Source organism: Taeniopygia guttata, chromosome 20, assembly GCF_048771995.1.
Source record: "Taeniopygia guttata chromosome 20, bTaeGut7.mat, whole genome shotgun sequence".
NCBI lineage: Eukaryota > Metazoa > Chordata > Aves > Passeriformes > Estrildidae > Taeniopygia > Taeniopygia guttata.
This window is the reverse complement of record NC_133045.1, coordinates 13,127,394-13,146,624: the sequence shown is the minus strand read 5'-3', so window position 1 is coordinate 13,146,624 and position 19,231 is coordinate 13,127,394.

Here is a 19,231-nt window from a genome sequence, read left to right as displayed (position 1 = left end):
TCCCATCCGGTTTGGGCCAAATTTGACTGATTTGAGGAAGTTTACGTTTTGCAGGAAGTTCTCATAGTGCTTTGTGCCATAGGAGTGAGGCAGGAGCTGGAATTTTCAGTGTCTCAGATGCAAAATAGCTGAACAAACCTTCCTGAAGAGAAATTTAGCTTGTTTTTCCACTGCTTTCTGGAAAAGGAACCTAAATCTGGGTTTAGTGTGTCTCCTTGGCCCTGCAAGAGCTGATCAGTCCTTGAGGAAGGTGGCACTGGGCTGCCAAGTGAGATTTCAGTTCACATCATGGCACTGTTTCTTCCAGAGATGGCTAAAATAGGCAAAATGTACCAGTTCTGAACACTTATAAATCTATAAATGCTTATCAATAATTTTTGTGTTCTCATTTTCCCTTTAAAGGCCAAAGGAAACCCACTGGAGGTGTGCAGGGAGAAGAAAGGAAAGGGAAGCACAAAGAGATGAATGCCTGTCAGTGGTGAACTGGGAGAAAAAGCTGGGTTTGAGTTGCAATCCAGTCCCCTTCTCTCCTAAAGAGGTGTGAAATTCCAGCCTTTGCATTTGTTAGACTCATTGTAGCATTTCAGAAATGAGCATTTTGGACCATCTGTAGGCACAGGCACAGCCAGGACACATGATGACTAACAGAACTTCTGAAAAACACAAACAAGCCGCCCTTCTGAAGGGTATTTTTATGGATTTTATGTATTTATACACAGAAAATTGCTGGGTACGGTGAGAGCTTGTTTAGAGAATGCAGTGCTACAGTTTATTCCTTTTTCCCTTTTTTTCCTCTTTCTGCTGCTGGGCTGCTTATCCAGCATGTATAGGAAGATATTTGAGCTACCAGACAATGGAATCTTGCTTTTTTTTTTTTTCTATTTTTTTTTATTAATGCACAAAACCAGGCAGTGAAATAATTGCCCCTTGGGATAGGAAATAAGGATGTTTCCATTTATTCCTGCGTGCATTCAAGCAAAGCCAGTCAATTGTCTAATGTACTGACTCGGGTTCTATTCATATGTGTGGGACATTAGAAATGTGGAGTTTCCATTACCTTAGAGCTTTTCTTTATTCTATATTTCAACTGGGATATTCTTTTGAAGCTCAACCACCTTCTAAGCCGTGCCAGCACCATGAAACAACAACAATGGCTTGTGTTCCCCTGAAAAGGACAGTTTAACTTGTCTCACCCAAAGTTATTAAGGAATATGTACACACAAGAAGGCACATGCTTCTTCCTGATCCTCAAAATTTCATGTTTTTACACTGTTTATTCCTGAGCTGGCTAAAAGATAAACAAATTCGAATGTTAGACTCTTCAGAAGTTCCATTTTTTGTTTCCTTTGAAAATGGACTATTTAAATCACTCTGTCCAACCCTTTTCCCTTGCCCATCTCCCATCAAAATAAGAGGTTTGGTCATAACGTGGAGGAAAAAGGCTTTAAACTATCAGGGGTTTAAAAGTAAAAATTATTAAAGCGCTGCCCTCCTACAAAAATCTGATACATAACCATTATATAATTGAATTCATGTAACTCAGTCAAAAATTTCCTTGTGGAAAAAGAAAATATTTCAGGGATCTCTTGCCCGGGTGGCAGCAGCAGTTGTGGATCCAGGGCAGGCCAGGAGCTGCTTCCTTCCCCCTGTGGCAACCAGGGCACGGCCTTGGCCACCCTATCACCTGAGAGAGCTCTGATTGCCATTAAATTGATGTGCAAATTAATGATTTGCACGTCATTAATTGCAAACCTGAGGATTAGCCAAGAGTCCACCTCATCAGACTGTGCCACTTCATGGCATTGCTGTTACATTTTAAAAAGAAACTTTTTCCTGGTGTTTGCAGCTTCAGAGAGAAATAATGATGCAAAACTGGTAAAATATAAAATAAAAATAGAACTTCAGTCTTAATTTAGTAACTGATTTCAGTTCACTTTATTCTTGACTCAGCTTTAATTTGCCCTCCACTTATTTCACTGGTATTTATTGTTTCTCCCTGACTCTTGGCTGCAGCCCTGCTGCCTGTTCCTTCAGAATTTTGCAATAGGAGTAAACTCAGAAATGCAGCTTGAAATGGGTCTGCCTTGTTGTGGTAGCTGGCTGTGCTTTGCTGCAGCCCTTTTTTTTCTCAGTTTTTCCTGCATGCCGTGCTTATGTACATCCTTGTAGATATTTTGGCCTAATTATGGTGGGGAGCCTCTCTCCTGACAGGGGTTTGGGCTGCCTTTGGCAACTTGTTCTGCAATAACAGCTGTTATTTTATTTTATTTTATTTTATTTTATTTTAGTTTAGTTTAGTTTAGTTTAGTTTAGTTTAGTTTAGTTTAGTTTAGTTTAGTTTAGTTTATTTTATTTATAAAAAAAGGGGTGCTGTTCACACTTTGTTCCCAAACTGTTACTTCACTAAGAGAACACAAGGTTAGGGACAAAGATGCTTCCCTGTCACTAAAAGAAATCTCTGAACTACGTGTTTATTGCTAATGCAGGTTTTGTGTGGGGAACCTGGAGCCAGTTTTGTCAAACCCTACAGGGTCCATTTGGATGGTGACCCGAGGAGCTGAGGCACAGGAAATGCATTTGGGAATTTGTTCCCAAAGCCTGGCCACAGCCAGACACGGTGTCTGTGTGAAATCTGGGTGTTCCCCAAAGCACTTGTGGCTCTCAGGACATTCCTCTGGTGCCTGGCCATTCCTGTGCCTCATGTCCCACGATCCAAAATTCCTCAGGGGCTCTCCTGGAACCAATTTTTAGGAGATTTTTAGATTCTGTTCTGTATCGTTTCATTTGCTGTCTTCTCCCTCTTCCATTTTCACTTTCAGAGGGTTATAGAAATAAGTTTATTCCCAGTTTCAGATGCCACTTTGCAGTCACTGATGCTCCTGTGTGTCTCACAGGGATGTTCCAGCTGGTTTCCATGTACCATTGTTGTGTAAGGGCTGCCCACAAATATTCCCTTTTTCCTCTCTTTTAGCTAAACAGCCCTTTTTAACTGGTTCTTGTGAAGGCCTTTCTCACAGGCTGCTACTATGGCATGAAACATGCCCTAAATATTCACACAGAATATTTTTTTTTACCCATAATTTAAAATTAAAAGCATGGAATAATACAGACACTTGCTCTATGCTACAAAATTCAAATACTTTTGAGTGCAGCAGAAAGTCCAGAGATTGACAATGAACCAAATAACAGAAGAGATTTTTTTAGATGAACGTAGAGTTTATATTTCCATGTCAATCAGCATAAAACCAAGGGGGAAGTGGCAGTTTAAACCAAGGTTTGGAAAGATAATGTTCCCCAGCTGATTGCTGCAATAAAACAATTATTTGTAATTGATTGAAATAGTTCTTTAGTGACAGAAAGTGGTTGAAAATTCTGCCAGCTCCCTTGCTAAAGAGAGAGAAGGGAAAATATTTGATTTCAGCTCTCTGGCAGGATAGTTCCTGTCTGGAAGCAGAAATTACTTCTGCCAGGACTTCATCTTGTCCTTCCCTCTTTGCATCACATCAACTCCATAGAGAAAGGGAAAAAACCCCAAATTCCCTGAGCAGCTCAGGTGTGGGGTCTGCTGGAGCTGGATATGCAGGGGCTGACTGTGAGCTGGACACACACGTGTGGGATGGGGGCACACATATTTTGGAATTTTGGAGAAACAGTAATTAACCTCCAGCAGAGCGCTAGGGCAGCTACCTGGGACCAGTAATTTTCTCTAACTCTTGCAACAAAATTTGCCTGAGCTCATTTGTCAAGCTTTGAATCTTTAAATCCATAGCTCTAATTAATTAAGAATCTCTAATTACCCAAAAATGGTGCTCTATATTTAGGTTTAAGATGTGGTGAAATCCAGAGAAAACATGAGAGAAGCTGGAGGATGTTCAGAGCAGGAGATGCCAGGAAAATGTGTGTTTCCAGAGGTGCAGGGGAAGCCAAATTGTCAGTGTCAGTGACCTCTAGGGCAGGTCCTAAACTGCCAGAAATCACTGTCCAGTGCTCGGAAAAGGATCCCCGTGTCCCTAAAAAGCAGTGACCACCAAACACATCAGCAGAGATTCTGATATTGGAGTCCCAAAGCTGAGTAACCCTTGTCATTTAAACAAACAACAAAAAAGTGTTGGTTTCTAAACCAGAAGCGCTTGGGATGAGACTCTGGTTCTTTACAACCTTAGCAAGAAACACCTGTGGGGACAGCGCTGGAAATATCAGTGCAGGAGGGAAAACCCGTTCACATCTGAAGGTCTTATTGCTTATTAAATTAAAAATGCACAGCTTTTAGCTGGTCTGTAAGTGGACAGAGGCATCACTTGCAGCTGAAGTTTGGCCTTCCTGCGGAGGATCCTGTTTCCCAGAGCTCACACCAAGCTCCTAGAAGCTCAAGCTGAAGTTTTTGGGGATCAGTCGGTGAGGTCAGCTGGATTTGGGGCTTGGGTAGAGCAGCAGCCACAAACCTGAAACGCTTTTTTGTGGGCTCTGCCCCTTCCTGAGGGAGGATCTGTCAGCAGCATCCTTCAGCAAAGGGGAGCGGTGCTGGCAGAGCGGAGCCAGGGCACATCTGCATCTCTATGGGGTCGTTGTGAGGACGTTTAGGGAGCACAAACTATGCATGTTTCTGTGGGAGTGCCGGGCTGGCCCCTTCAGAGCCTCAAGTACCGTTTCCTCGTCCCAATAACGGGGAACCTTTGTGTTTGTGGCCAACAAACGCCTGTACTTAGTGGCTTTGTCTGCTGGGAGATAAAAGTTGATAAGATGCTGGTAGGGCTGTTGGGATGAGCTCCTGTTAATTTTCCCGCAGAGAGCAGAAATGCGCTCCACAAATGGCTCCAGAAATGCGCTCCACAAACCTGCTGGACTGGGGGGAGGATTCAGAGTGATTTCTGATGTTTAAAGTAAAAATTGTTTCTGGTGATTTTCTTCACGACTTATGTGATTGTGGTGTTAAAAAACAACACGAGCGTAGTTAAAATTATTTTTTTTTTTTGCATTTGCTGGCTAGGTAGGGCAGTGATTGGCATCAGAGATGTAAAGATGAGAACAAGCATTTAGGTGAGAACTCGAAAGGTGTTAAATCGATTGCGGGTTTTCTTTTGTATCCATTTTCCACAGATAAGTCACGACCAAAAACAAAAAAAACCAAAAAAACCCACAAAACAAATTAAAAAAAAAAAAGAAAAAAAAAGAAAAAAATAACCCAACAACAAAAAAAAAGTTTGTCGGTTAGGATGAAGGAAACGGTCTCTTTTTCTTGGAAACGTCGAGGCTTCCACCTTGGCTGCGCTGTGTGTGGGATGCAGGGATGCTCCGAGCGCGGGGTCCCGGCTGTTCCCTGGTCCCGGCCGTCCCTTGGTCCCGGTTTTCCCCTTCACCGGGTCCCGGTTGTCCCTCGGGTCCGGTTTTGCCGGGGCCCCGGTTGTCCCCCCCGTCCCGGCTGTGCCCCGGTCCCGGGCACCGGCACCACTCGGGTCCCGGCTGTGCCCCGGTCCCGGCTGTGCCCAGTCCCGGCACTGTTCGGGTCCTGGCTATGTCCCAGTCCCGGCTATGTCCCGGTCCCGGTCCCGGCTATGTCCCGGTCCCGGCTGTGCCTGGTCCCAATCCCGGCTATGTCCCAGTCCCAGCTATGTCCCGGTCCCAGTCCCGGCTGTGCCCGGTCCCGGTCCCGGTCCCAGCTATGTCCCAGTCCCAGTCCTGGTTATGTCCCAGTCCCAGTCCCGGCTATGTCCCAGTCCCAGTCCTGGTTATGTCCCAGTCCCGGCTATGTCCTGGTCCCAGTCCCAGCTGTGCCTGGTCCCGGTCCCGGCTATGTCCCAGTCCCGGCTATGTCCCAGTTTCTGTGCAAGGTGGAAATGGTGATTACAGGATACACTGCAGCTGGGAGGAACAGCCTCCCTTGGGACTTTAATGAGCTTCATTACAATAACGAGTCCAGCAAACCTGTCTGTGTGGCTGCTGCTGGGTGTGAGAGCTGATTCCTGGAGCTGGTGACTTGATGTCTGGCTGCTGGAAGTCTCCTTAGCTGTTGCTTGTGCCCTGTACTTATTTCTGAGGTTTGAAACTCCATCATATGCAGGCAATTTTGGGACTGTGTCCCAAGTACTTTGTAGGCAACAAAAGTTGTTGTTCGCAGCTTCCCCAAATAAGCAGTTTGAAGGGAAGAAGGTTCTTGTGTCTGAGGAAGAAACATGGAATTTACAAAGCCTGAACTGGGCAAATAATGAAAGAACTAAACTTTTCCTCCCTAATGTTTTTGTGGTTTTTAATCACTGTGACCGTGTTCCCTCTGGGATGTATTAGCTGACCCTGACAATACAAGGGAAAGGTGTCAAAGAACACCACCTCAAAAATACATACCTAAAAACCCCTGAGGCCTGGACTCTTTCTTCCACCAGGGTTAAAACCCAGAGCCAGCAGGCAGGTAGGAAATGGCATCCCTGGGGAGAGAAGAGGCTGAGGGAATGCCCAGCTGGGGCTGGGGAGGGGAGCCTTGCACAGAAGGACCCTGTGAGCATTTCTGGTGAGTCACTGCTGGCCAAAGCCCTGCCCAGCCGTGCTGGGCTGAACAATTTTGTCATGCAGAGGTTACTGCTCCTGCTCCTGGCAGGGCTGAGTTGTTGTGACAGTGATGTTGCTGGCTGCTGCTGTTAACCCAGCCTCCCTGGAGATGCAGAAGTCAGGCTGGATGTGGGGTGAGATGCACATTCATCCATCCCTGCTCTGTGCTTGGCTGCTCTGAGTCCTGTCAGACACCACAGCCACTGTGTGGGAGGGTTACAGACTGGGCAGGGACTGGGAGCTCCTTCTCCATCACATCCCAGCGCTGTTCCACATCACCTTATTAACCCAGAGGGTCACTTTTCTGGCTGCACCTCTGATTTTTCCATGCAAACATGCATTTCTGTTCCATGCTTCAGCCTCCTGCCTCATCAGTGCAGCCCTTATGCACCCCCAGCATCTCTGTGGGTGCATCCCAGCACAGCTCATCCCTGGGGATGTGTGCTGGGGCAAAGACTGCCTTGGGTCCAAGGAACCATCCAGAAGTGCCTTACTCTTGCTGTCCCAGGGATGGCTGGGCCAGGCCTGGGATGGATTTCATTGCCAGCCTCTGCTGGGAGAAAGTGGCTGTGTGTGCCACCTGGAAGCACGGGTGGAGTTTCCCATGTGCCACGACAGGGAGCTCACCAAGGCCAGCCCCTGGCACAGATTGCTCCTCATGGGATTATTTCCACACATTCCCCACCAAAACAGCTTTCCTTCTGCATGAGCTCCTCTTCAGCCCGTCCCTCGGAGCAGGGAGTGTCTTTTGGTGGGATTTAACCAAATTACAAAGGTTCTGTGTAGTCTCCTACAGTCTAACCAGGTTTTCCTCAAAATTGTGAGCAACACACTCAGAATTTTCACCCATAGCTAAAATTCTATGGCTAAAAAGATTAACTAGGTCTGTGTGTGTGCTTATGATGGCTCCAGATGCAGCTGCAGGAAACTCTGTGTGCAAGGAATGCACAAGGAAAGCTGCACTCCCAGCTCTGCATGCACAGGTCCAAACACTCGGATTCATTCTTAAGATGTGCATAAAACTCCTTCCCCTTCACTTGGTTTTACTGTAACTGACAAAGCTGCCTGACTCAAGCATTTCAGAAATCGAATGCTTAAGATTTCACTGTGGATCTTTTGGCTTCAAAGTGATTTTGTTGTGTCCCCAGAGCCCGGTTAAATCCTTAGTTATAATGATTGCACACTGAAGGGTGCTGTTACATAGAAATGCTGTCCCATAATGGCTTCGTTGCTGTGGAAAATCCGATGTTATTTGGTCATTCCCTACGAGTTCCCTAAGCCATCAAGACATTTGCCTCAAGGCTACAAACACAAAGCTACAGGCAAAACCCTCTGGACATAATGAGTGGGCATTTATGCAGAACTAAAAACTGGAACAGCTGAGCAGTGGATCTATGAATAGCAAGCATGCCTCTAAGCACAAAAGACATCATTCTGCAATAAAGGGGTTTATAATGGTTCTGACATCTTGGATGTCAAGATCCTGCTACGTTGTTGTAACTTTTTTTTCCCCTGTTTGTTTGTTTGAGCCGTGCTCCTTAAGGAAGGTGTGAGTAATTAAAGGGTGTGAAGGAAACCCTATAGCTTGGTAAGAACAGAAATTGGGCAACTTTTGGCAAGATCCATCATTTTGATCATGTTTGCTGGGGAACAAGCTTGTTGCTCCCATGCTGCATTCCCAGTTCCACCCTTCAGGATTTCTTAGGGGGCTCCTCTTGTATCAGCAGCTCTAATAGGCTCAAATCTAATGTTAGCTGAGAAGTGTCTTCTGATGGAAGCACAAAGATTGGACTAACCATAAACTACAGGGTCAGGGAGTCAGGCAATACAAAGAAGGGTAATAAAATTCAGAGTGATTTGGATCAACAGGGAGCTGGAGGAGCTTCCTGCTGAGAAATGGACCCCAGCGAGGTCTCAGGCCTTTGCAAATCATCCATAGGCACTTCCAAAGAGATGGCAGGAGCAGGATGGGAAGGGATGTGTGGCTCTTACACCAGGAGCATAATGAAAACCCAGAGTAGAAATTGGAGCTGGCGTTAGAACATAGAAACAGCCTAGAGGAAAAACAGGAGGGGAAAGGGAATGTAAGAATACACAAGATGATAAATCATTATCTGTGTGTTTGCATCCACATGTATCTGATAAGTTCTTGAGATGCTGTTGATTTCCAAGTTGGTGTGGAGTTTTTTGGGGTTTTTTCCTGTATTTTCCATGTGCCAAGGTGCTGTGGGACTGGGAAGGGATTTGCCAGACCTTTGTGACTGGGAAAACAAATTCAAACATGTTTTGGGACCGTTGCAAAATAGTTTGGGCCTCTCAAAACCATGCATCATAGAGATGAGCAAAGCCCCAGCACTACAAAGTTCCTACAGGAAAATGTGGTGCAGGGATGAGATGCTGCCCCTGAGAAGTGATGGAAATCTGCACTGTAAAGCAGCACAAACACCTGAGCTGGCTGTGACTGTGGCACAATAACCCAGCCCCTCACTTTGGGAAGCAAATTTCCCTTCCACCAGCACAGCAAGTGCAGAGATCAGTGCTGGAGAGTCCAGAAAGTTGGCAGAAAACTGGAGCAGCCTACAATCCAGCTGTGCACTCGTTTCCTCATGTCCAAAAGCCTTGCACAGCCACAAGCAAATCGTTTCTCCCCTTGGCATGTACCTTTCCTGTCACTGAAAACCAAAATCGTGGTACCCTGGTGTCTGCTTTGCATCTCGCCCTGAAGAGAGCCTAAACTGCAAGATGTCAGATATGGGAGGATGATACTTAAGTTGCTTAGGAAGGCAAAGGGATTAATTTAATTATCCCTCCATCTTCTTCCTTGCAGCTGATGGCTTTTCCTGCCAGGAAAGAGCCTCCTGAGGCCCTGTTGGGAGAATGACAGCTCTGGCCTGCTGGTAAGTGATGGCTCTGTACTTTTGACAAGTTAATTGATAGAGCAGCACGAAAGAATTGGGATTGAGCTGTTCCCTTCACAAAATGCCAAGCTAAACCCAAGAGTTTAGCTTGTTCAGAGTGATGTTGGCTGTGGTTTTATGAAGGCAAGGCTGTGTTGGAAACCTGTCTCTGCAACACCAAACTGGGCAGTCTGGTCATGCAGCCAGATTTTGTTCTGCTGTGTTTGTACCAATTGTATTTCAGGCAAGGATTTAATTTTTTTCTCTGGAAAGCATCTTCCGCTGTTGCATATTTTAGTAGTGACTGGCAGAGAAGAGGGGATTTGGTAAAGAGGGGTTTTGACTGAAACCTGCTTCAGTTATTTGGATGTTTGACTGGAGATGTGTCTTTTTCTCTGTTTAAAAAAAATCCACTTATAAAATGAAAATAGGGCATTAAAATACCTGTGGTTTTGTATACCAGCAAGTGAAGGGTAAAAAAGATGCGTAGTGACAGCAAAACTAGGAAGACTGAGGCTTGTGCATGCCCAGAGGTGGTGGTTCTCCTTCACCAAGGGTGAAGTTCTTCCTCACCAAGGGTCTCCTGGCACAGAGAAGAGAGACAGAGAGGTTGGGAGGTTGGTTTTCATCTCCTGCTATGGTTGTGTGCTGTCCATCACTAGAGACCCCTCAGGACCTGCAAGAAATGCAGAAGAAGGAGTAAATCCCCCCAGGTTTGTGCCCTCAGACTCCACAACCTGGTCTCTGATCTGCTCTTGGCTTTGAGACCTGACTCTGCTTTTTCACCCCTTTATGTCCAAGTGCCCCTGGAAGCTGCAGCCTGCATTGCTCAGGAGGATGTGAGAGTTACTCCTTTGTCATCTAATGAAACCCTTCCAGGTAGTCCAGGAATCCTGCTCACAAAACATCTCCCTTATCAACCCTTCCTGTACAAACTGCATAATCACCACCTAGAACAGCACTGTGAGCTTATTTGCTTTGTGATTTGTGGTCGGATCATTGCATTTCAGCCTTTACCAATGAAAGGAAATTACTAACAAGACACTGGTATTTACATTAATTGTGGCTTTGGGGAGATAGTCCAAAGAAAATTATGTTAAAGCCAGTTATTATGTGTCTCCCTAACCATTAGAATGAAACCCAAAGTTTATAAAACAAAAGTTGATCTCAAACAGATTTTAGCTGCTTCTTGGTATTTTCCCCAGAAAGGGCTGAGGGGAAAAAGGAGGCTTTATATTTTTCCTTCTTCCTTTCTTTCACCCACCTTCTAAAATCAGTGTAATGATTTTACACTGCTGGAAAGGCAGCATGTGTACGGCTGCAAGAGAAACTCCTGATTCCAGTGAGCAGCAGCTCAGCTGCCCAGGAGGTCTCACAGGGTCACTTGTCACACGTTCCACACACTAAATGTCAGGGTTCCCTTGGCTGAAGCTGTTGATTTTCATTGATTTTGTTTCACCTCAAAGCAGTTTTGTGCAGCTCTGTAGGCTGAGCAGAAGTTTTGCTCTAAAACCTTCGAGGTACTCCCAGCTCCTTTCATGTGTATCCCACGAGATAATCTGTGAGTGTGTGAAGACTTCTTGCTCCTACTGCAATTTGAACTATTTCTGGACACTAATTCAAGGCTTTTTATGATGTATGATGAAAAGTAATTTAAGATTTCTCAGGATGACTCGCTTGCCAGCATAGCAGATCCAAGAAAAAAACACAGATGTGAGATTTAAATTCCCTTTTGGCATAAAAAAATGCCTCATGCTATAAACCACAAACTATGCCCAGTGGAGACTGGGAACACTTTTCTTTTTTTAGCTTCAACTAGTCAGGTAACTTCTGACTGCAGAGGTGAGCAGGGATTCATGCACTTTGTTCTCTCACTAAACCTCAGTGCTGCTTGTCCATCCTCACTAGAGGTGGGATTTGTCTCCTCCAGCTCTGGATCTCTGACCTGAGCATCTCCTGGAGGCTCAGCAGTGAGGAAATGCAGGCATTTCTGAAGGATGAATCATCTGCCTTGCTGTCAATGTCTATTTTAGGGACATGCCTGAAGTGAGGTGAAATTAAATCCCTCCCCAAAAATTCTTCCATAAGAAGGGGGATTTTGGATGCTCTGGGGAGGTTTCCTTTCCTCGGATGACCCCGTGAGCAGCGTTCCCTTACGTCAGGGCACAAGTCCTGAGCAGAACAGGCACAGGAATGTGTGACCTGGCTTTGGGGTTATTCTGCTCCCCCTTCCCCTCTCAGAGCCTAAATGGGCTGCACTGATGTGTGGCTGGCCACCAAGAGGCTGCAGACTAAAAGTGTACCTGGGTTTAATTATCAAGGTATAATTGAGGTCTTTGTGTTTATAGGATAATTGTTTCTTTTTTAATATAACTTAAACTTCGCAATACAAGCAACAGGCCTGAACCTGTGGATGGAGTGCTGGAAACTGTCTAAGAAGATTAAGGTCTCTTAATTGATTTCACATAAACAGGTGTGACTGAATTCATCTGAAGAAGGTTAAGACTAAATGTATTCTGCTAATTATGTGAAAATTGCCAGAGTGTGCTGGGTTGAGCAATTGCCTTCCCTTTGCAAGTGGGATCATTCCTCAGCTGTACATCAAATGGGAAAAATGACATTTCCTAAGCAAATGAGCCAACCTGTCACATGCTGGGCTTTATTTTGAAATGTCTTTGCTTGTAGACATGTTGGCAGAGGTGGATTTGGCAAGAGGACATGGGAATGTCCCTGGTGTGCTGTACCTGACTGGCAGTGTGGGAGGACAGGTGTCGGAGCAGGGCTGTGTCACTCTCTAAACTTCAGGAATCTGCACCATTGGGAATTCCTGTTCTGGAGAACTGAAGGAGTAACTCTGGTTTAAGCACTTGCTCCTTGCTGTCAATGTTTTGTGACCTCTTAAGTCAATTTTTTCTTGTTTGGTTAACTTTAGGCATTGGAGGAGCAGAGCATGGACATGTCAGCAGTACGTGGAACACCCTTTGTCTTGGGTTTCAAAATAGCCACTGGAGTATAAAACTCCTCACCCAGCTGCCAAACAAACTGATTTATTCTGTTTGCTCTGCACTCTTTGCCGTCTGTCCTCCTAATCTTACATCTTGAGGGAACAGGATGGAATTGACAGTGTTGAATGCAGCTGTAGAAAGGACAAAACTCCTGCTTTTGAGACACCCACCTCAGACTGTGCAGGTGTGACAATAAATTGTGTGAGGAGCTAAAAGTGGCCCAGCACAGCATCACCAGGGCCCTGCAATTACTCGCTGGTACTCCCAACAAAACCATTTGCTGATGAAATTGTTCTTTGAGTCTCCAAAGTGAAGGGTGACTTGTATTTAAGGTGTGATTTCAGCAGCACATTTACATAGAGATGCTCTAAAATTAGTTCAGTTGCCTAAATGGCTGTTTTGTAATAGCAAAGATATTGTTTGTAACATTTGAAATTAATATAGAAAATAATATGCCTCGTGTATTTTTGTCTTTTCCCATTTTAATTTTGAGACCCAAATGAAGACTTGCATCGATGAGCAGTGGGTGATGATTTAATAGAACCTTGATTGTGTTTTACTCAAGTTAAAGTGAGCAACTACCAGGTAATAAGGAGCAAAATCTTAATTTAAATCTGTATTTAAAAAAAAACTTCACTTAATTGCACCCCTACAGAATGTGGGAAACCACCTTCTAAGTGCAGATGCACAGTTTTATGTATATTATTTAAGTTATTCACCATCCATTCAGATTTTCAGCTCTTTTTTTTTTTGAGATGAGGCTTTCTGAAGTTCAGATCTTATTATTCTTAGGGGATCCCAGCAGGAAAACCTGTGTGTATCTGCATTTTGGAAAAGGGATGCAGTGGTTGTACCTGCACCTGCTGAACACGAGCTAAAGTTATATGATTCCAAAATAAAGCAGGCATTATAAATGAACTAAACTTTGCAGAGGATATCAGACATAATATTCCACTCACTTTGGTAGAGCCTTAGGAGCAAGATTATTTCCAGATTTTGGCATCATAATTTGGGAAAGATATGGAACAGGTGAAGAGTATCTAAAAAGGAAGGGGAGAAGAGTTGGTGAAGGAAGACTGAACTTGGGTTGCTTTTCTTGCAGACAAGACCAGGATAGCATTACAAGCCTTCAGGAAGAAGGAAGAAAGTTTATCCTCTGTGTCCATTCACCCATAAAAATAAATTTCTTCACTACAAAGCTAGACATCAGAAAACCATTTTACTGTAAGAGGATATTTGTAATAGATTGTGAGTTTCAGCTGAGGAAAAGATGAGGCAAGCATCAGGTTGGAGTGGGGAGGGGAGTAGCTGGAAGATTGCTCGAGATCCCTTCCAGCCCTGTTGTTCTAATTTTATGATTTATTATTTTAATAACTGCTGTAAGCACTCTCGTACAATGAGTTAGAAGAAATCATTTTAAAAAGTTGTAACTTCAGTTACTGAAAAATCATTCCTTATTCCAAGTAAACATATCATCTTCATTTTCCTGTCCTGGGCTGCAATTTTTTTTTTTTTTCCTAGAAAAGTGTCTTCCTTTAAATGGAACATGGGTTAAGAAGCTCTTTGGCAGTTTCCTGCCAGCTTTTCCAGAAATATATCTATAGGTGAAAGAAAAATCTCTCATCAGAACATATTGTCTGCAGGAGAGAAAAAAATTAAGTCTTGAATTTTGTTGATGTGGAAAAGGATCAGTGTCTGACACTGATTCAAGTTTAAATTTATTTTGCAAATAGAAGCCCTGCTTCTTGCCATCTGCTTCAAACATCTCCTTCAGGCTGACTTTTGGCTGTTCGTCATAGGAACTCTTTATTCTGTACACCCAAAATTTCATTTGATTTCCGAAGGGGATGAATGCCCTGATTCCTTTGCTCTTTTGAAAACTCAAGCTGTTTTTTTGGGGTTTTTTTTTCCCTTTTTAATCGAGAGCTGGCTGAGAGGGCTTTGCAATTGATAGGATTTAAGCATGTGCCTTAAAATATTAAGATAAATTGGGTACTTCCTATTTGTTTGCTGCCTAACACAAAGCTTGTTTTATCAAAAAAAGCTCCTTCAGGCTCTCCCACCTCGCTGACATTAATCAGAGCCTAAAAACCAAAGTTGCTCCATGAATTTGGAGCAGGGAAGGATTGTGAGAGGAAGTTTTTGGGGACAGGAGCCTCAGTCAGAGCCAGAGCTGCTCCATGGCAGGGGATGCAAGAGCTGAACTCAATGCAAACCAGTCCTCGGCAAAACATCTTCAGGGCACGGCTGCAAAGGGGAAATGATTGATTGAAATAGATTTCTAAGTGATTTATCTAATCCAGAGTTATTTGCCACATCCTCTCCAACTGATGAAAAAACAACACAATGCACTGAAAGGCTTTTGCTCTCCAAGGTGTGAGGTTATACAGGAATTACTGGTATTTTTTTAGTGATTGGAAGCACTTAATTCTTGGCCCCCTGCCTCATAATACAGCCCAGGCTGGTACAAGCAGTTCTGCAAAACATATAATTTTACTTCACTTGTTTTAATGATCAGGAAACATCTACTTTTAAACTGATCTCTGCTGTGCAATTACAAATGTTTTGATGAAAACACTTTTTAAAATTAGTTTCATTCCCATAATGACTCTAGTTAGACTGTTCCATTAGTAAGCAAAAGAATTACAGTCTCTCATCAGGTTGTTTAGCTTTCCAAATCCAAATTTGTTTCTATTAAGAAACTGGATCAGAAGATCTAAAAGATTTTTTTTAAAAAAATCATCAGCTTTGGAGAAATTAGATTTAAAACCAAACTCTCTTTTTCAGGTCAGTTACTATTTATTTGTTAAACATCTTTAAATGTTTCTGTTTGAAACAAAATAAAAATCCCATGATGTTCAGTCTTGAAGTGTGTTTTTAAAATTTATTTTAAATGTTATGGACATTGTGAATTGAACGAAAATTTTCCTCTGTGTGGCAGATAAGTCTGGAAATAAGCTAAAATTGTAGGTGAGAAGAATATTCATGTTACTTAAAAAAGGTTTATTTCTACTAACTGGTGAAAGAATAGGATAAATCAGGCTGGATTTTGAAGATTTAGGTTTATAAATACTGTCAATAAACACTTGTGGCCTATTTTGGAAGGAGGTTAAACACTGTTGAGGTTTTTGTCAGGAATTCCGAGGTGGGCTGTGTGTTAGTCCTGCCCTGGGAATGTGGCTGGCTGTCCCTGGCGCTGCAGATTGAGATTTTATTGTGTAAATGAAACGTTGGGTGTTCATTTTCCACAGAGCAGATTCAGTAATTGCTGTGCTCACCCAGCAGATGACAGCTGTTATCATTCTGATGAAAAGAGCCCGAAATTAAAACCCTGTTGCTTTGCATAGATCCCTGTCAGAAACAAATGTTCATTTTCTTGGTTGGTCAACCTCCTTCATTGAGTCCTTTGGCAGGTATAAATAAGGTCAAGATCTTTATTTTTTTGTTTAGTGTGTTGTTTCCTGGTGTGCTGATAATTTGACAGATGAGAGGATAAATCCACAATTAAATTTTGTTGGATCTGTGTGTGTTTTGTGTTTGATTTTTCAGCCAATACACGGGCATTTTGTGCATGTGCAAAGGCTAAAAACTACCCAAATCTTTTTTTGGTTTGCCTTGTGAAATGTGGTGCAGTTGGAGGGAAAAGGTTTGATGATCAGGAGATGTTCCTAGCACAGATCTCTGCACACACAGAGCAGGGGCTGTTGGAAAAGCAGGAAATTTCCTCCCCCCTTCCAGCTGTGCAAGGACAGTGACATCTGCACAACCAGGATGGGGAGGTGCTCCTTGTACACCTCTTGTTTTCTTTGAAAACCTTTTCCAATTTTGGAGTTTAAACCCTTTAATGTGTCATCATTTCAGGCCAGATGTCAACTGCCGAGCAGCTCTGCCCTGTGCAGATAATCAGGGGGAAAATGAGCTTGTTGATAAGGCAGGTTTGATAAACAGAACAGCTCCTTGTGCAGGGGGGTTTAGGATATTAGGAAAGCCTGACATGTGAGGGGACATTGGTGCTAAGTGAAGGTTTTGAACATCAACATCCCACTACTGTTATCCCACAAAATTCCACAGATATATAACTTTACCTAGCAGTCATTCTAGATTTCTGCTGAAACTACAACCTGTTGCTGTTAACTCCACTTGGAATGACTTGTGTTTCACAAGAACAAAATTCAGGCCATCAAGATCCCGGTTTGTATCTTTTTATTTAAAACCCCCACAGTTGATTGTAGCTCCTGTTCCAAAGGTGCTGAATAAAAATAACTTGGATGGAGAAGGGCGAGTGCTGGGCAAAACCTTGGATTGCATGTGGGGTTTGAGGGCTCTTACTCTGTGAAATGAAGGGCAGCAGAGGCTTGAAATACTCAAAGATTCTGGGGAAAATCTGGATCTGCTTGGAGTTCCTAACTTTGTTTCCATACTGGGAGTTGTTTGTAAAGCAAATAAAAATCACTGGAGTGTCCCCCAGAAACAAAGCAGTCTGATCAGTTTAAGAATGCAAGATTCTTTATTTTTTGAAGGAAATGGTAAATCTTCTCTTTTCAAAAATGCAGTACATGTCCCAAAGCATAAGCACAACTATAAAAACTCTCTTGAGCAAGTATTGCAAAAGAAACTTTAAATAAAATCAAGCCTCCTATCTGTGTAAAATGGTTTGCTGCAAACTGTATCTTTTCTGCAGCATTAGTGGTCCAGGAGTAATTAAACCAGGCTTCTGCAGAGAAATGCCTCCCTGAGATTTTACAGAGCAGAATATTTTGGCACTTTACGGAATTACAGTTTTGTTTTGGGTTTTTTTTCCCCCTTTTGCCTAAAGCTTCCAGGATAGCGAGAATATTGCCTGTGGATGTCATTATTTCAGTGCCTGCACCATTTGCATGCTCAAATCTTTGGAGTTTCCATGTTGCACAGATTCTACCTGGCTGAGAGGAAATGTGAGTTAATGGGGTTTGTGTTTTAAAAGCTGGCTGGGCTGGAGATTAATGTCATAGCTCCAAGGATTTGTGAGAATCCCACAGATCCCTCTGGAGAGGGAGCCGAGATGGAGCTTTGGTGTCTTTTAACTCAGCTACAGGTCTGAAGTTTGCTTGGGTTTCTAAGACTGAAAATTGCCAGGAGCCTTTTCTTTTCTTTTTTTTATTCCCCCTTCATCGTTCTCCTTTGGATGGATGAAACAAGTTGGGGCTCTCTCCAAACAGACTTTCCCAAAGCAGGCAGCTCTCTTTTCTTTTCTTTGGTTTCTCTGGGTGGCTGAGGGGTTTGCAGGCTCTGGGAGAGGGCTGGTGGGGAGAGAGGAGCTCAGTGCTGGCTCCAGGGTTGTCCTGTCTCAGCCTGGCCTGGCTGGGATGGGATGGGATGAGGAGGTTTCATGGAAAAGCAGGACAGGCTCCTCATTGCTGGGCTGTGCCTCGGGCCCCAGTGCAAGCGGTTGCAATTTTGGTTTCTGTGAACACTCTAACTTCACAATTTCCTGAGTGCTTGTGCCATTTATTTATGCCTGCCTTTTATTTATATTCATAGAAGTGCATGCAGACACAGAACTGAGGCGTACAAAAAGTTCAAGCCAATACTTGCCATTTTTTCAGAGATATTTTCACAGCTCTAATATTCAAACGCTGCTTTTACTAATTAAGTTTTCTTAATTATATGATTTGCAAGATTAAAAGGCCACTGCCAATATAAACCACATATTGCCCCTGAACTGTTAGATTATTAAATTGAATTTTTAAATTAATTTTTACTTGCCATGATTTGTATTCTGTTTGTTCTGTGCTATTTTAAGCTTGGATAATAAATATCATGTCAGTCTCATATTCATTTGTGGACAAGTCCAAGTTTTCAGTGCTACAGGGTAAGGGTTTGAAAGGCAACAACACAGTTTTTTGTTTTGTTTCAAAGAATTGTTTTTTTAATTCTGTTCATCTTATGCTTTACAGAAGGCTTTTATTTTTAAACAAAATAAAAAAAAAACTAGGCTAAATATAAGTTGACAGCATCTCTTAAAATGATATTCTTGTTTATGACAGTGTAGAGGAGAGGCACAAAAAGTCAGAGGTCATTTTTTATATGCAGTAAATTCTCATATGCAAGAATGTCTGGATGTGTAAAGTGTCTGTGCGAGACTTGAGTCATCTCCTCCCCTCTGATGGGATTTCTCAGGGCTATGGCTGTAAAAAAACTGCTTGTGATAAGAACATCTCCCTGCTCGTGTGCTTTGGAGCCCTGGCTTTGTGTGCTGCTCGGAGCCCCTCGCTGCTCGCTGGGCACTGCCAATACAGTGCTGGGAAAGCAGGACTGAGTGCAGGGCTCGGGGCCTGGGGAGGTGCAGGGCAGGGCTGTGCCAGGGCAGGGCTGTGCCAGGGCAGGGGCTGCAGGGAGGGCACCAGGGGCTGGAATTGGTGGGAGCAGTGATGCCCCAGCCCTGCCACAGGAGTTTGAGGGAGCAGGAGGCACTATGGTGGTGCTGGCTTGTAATTTCTGTTGTTTTCCCCCGCTCCACGCAGCCCCCCGAATAGAATCCGACTAGCTCAGAGATATGGGGCTGTGAGGGAAGGAATACCAGGAGAGGGAAAGGTATCCAAAAGAGGCTCTTACCCCAGGGAAGTTGGAACAGCTCTCTTTATTCTGTGTTGTCCATGTGGAGAGCGAGGCAGAAGAGAAAGAGCAGGAAGTTTCAGGGGTCTATATAGGTTTTGGACAGGGTGGGCTCTCCTGGCTCCCCACCAACCCCGTTGGGGCAGGAAGGAGGATCCAGGGGTTATCATGATCAGAGCAACAGAGGCCTTAGGA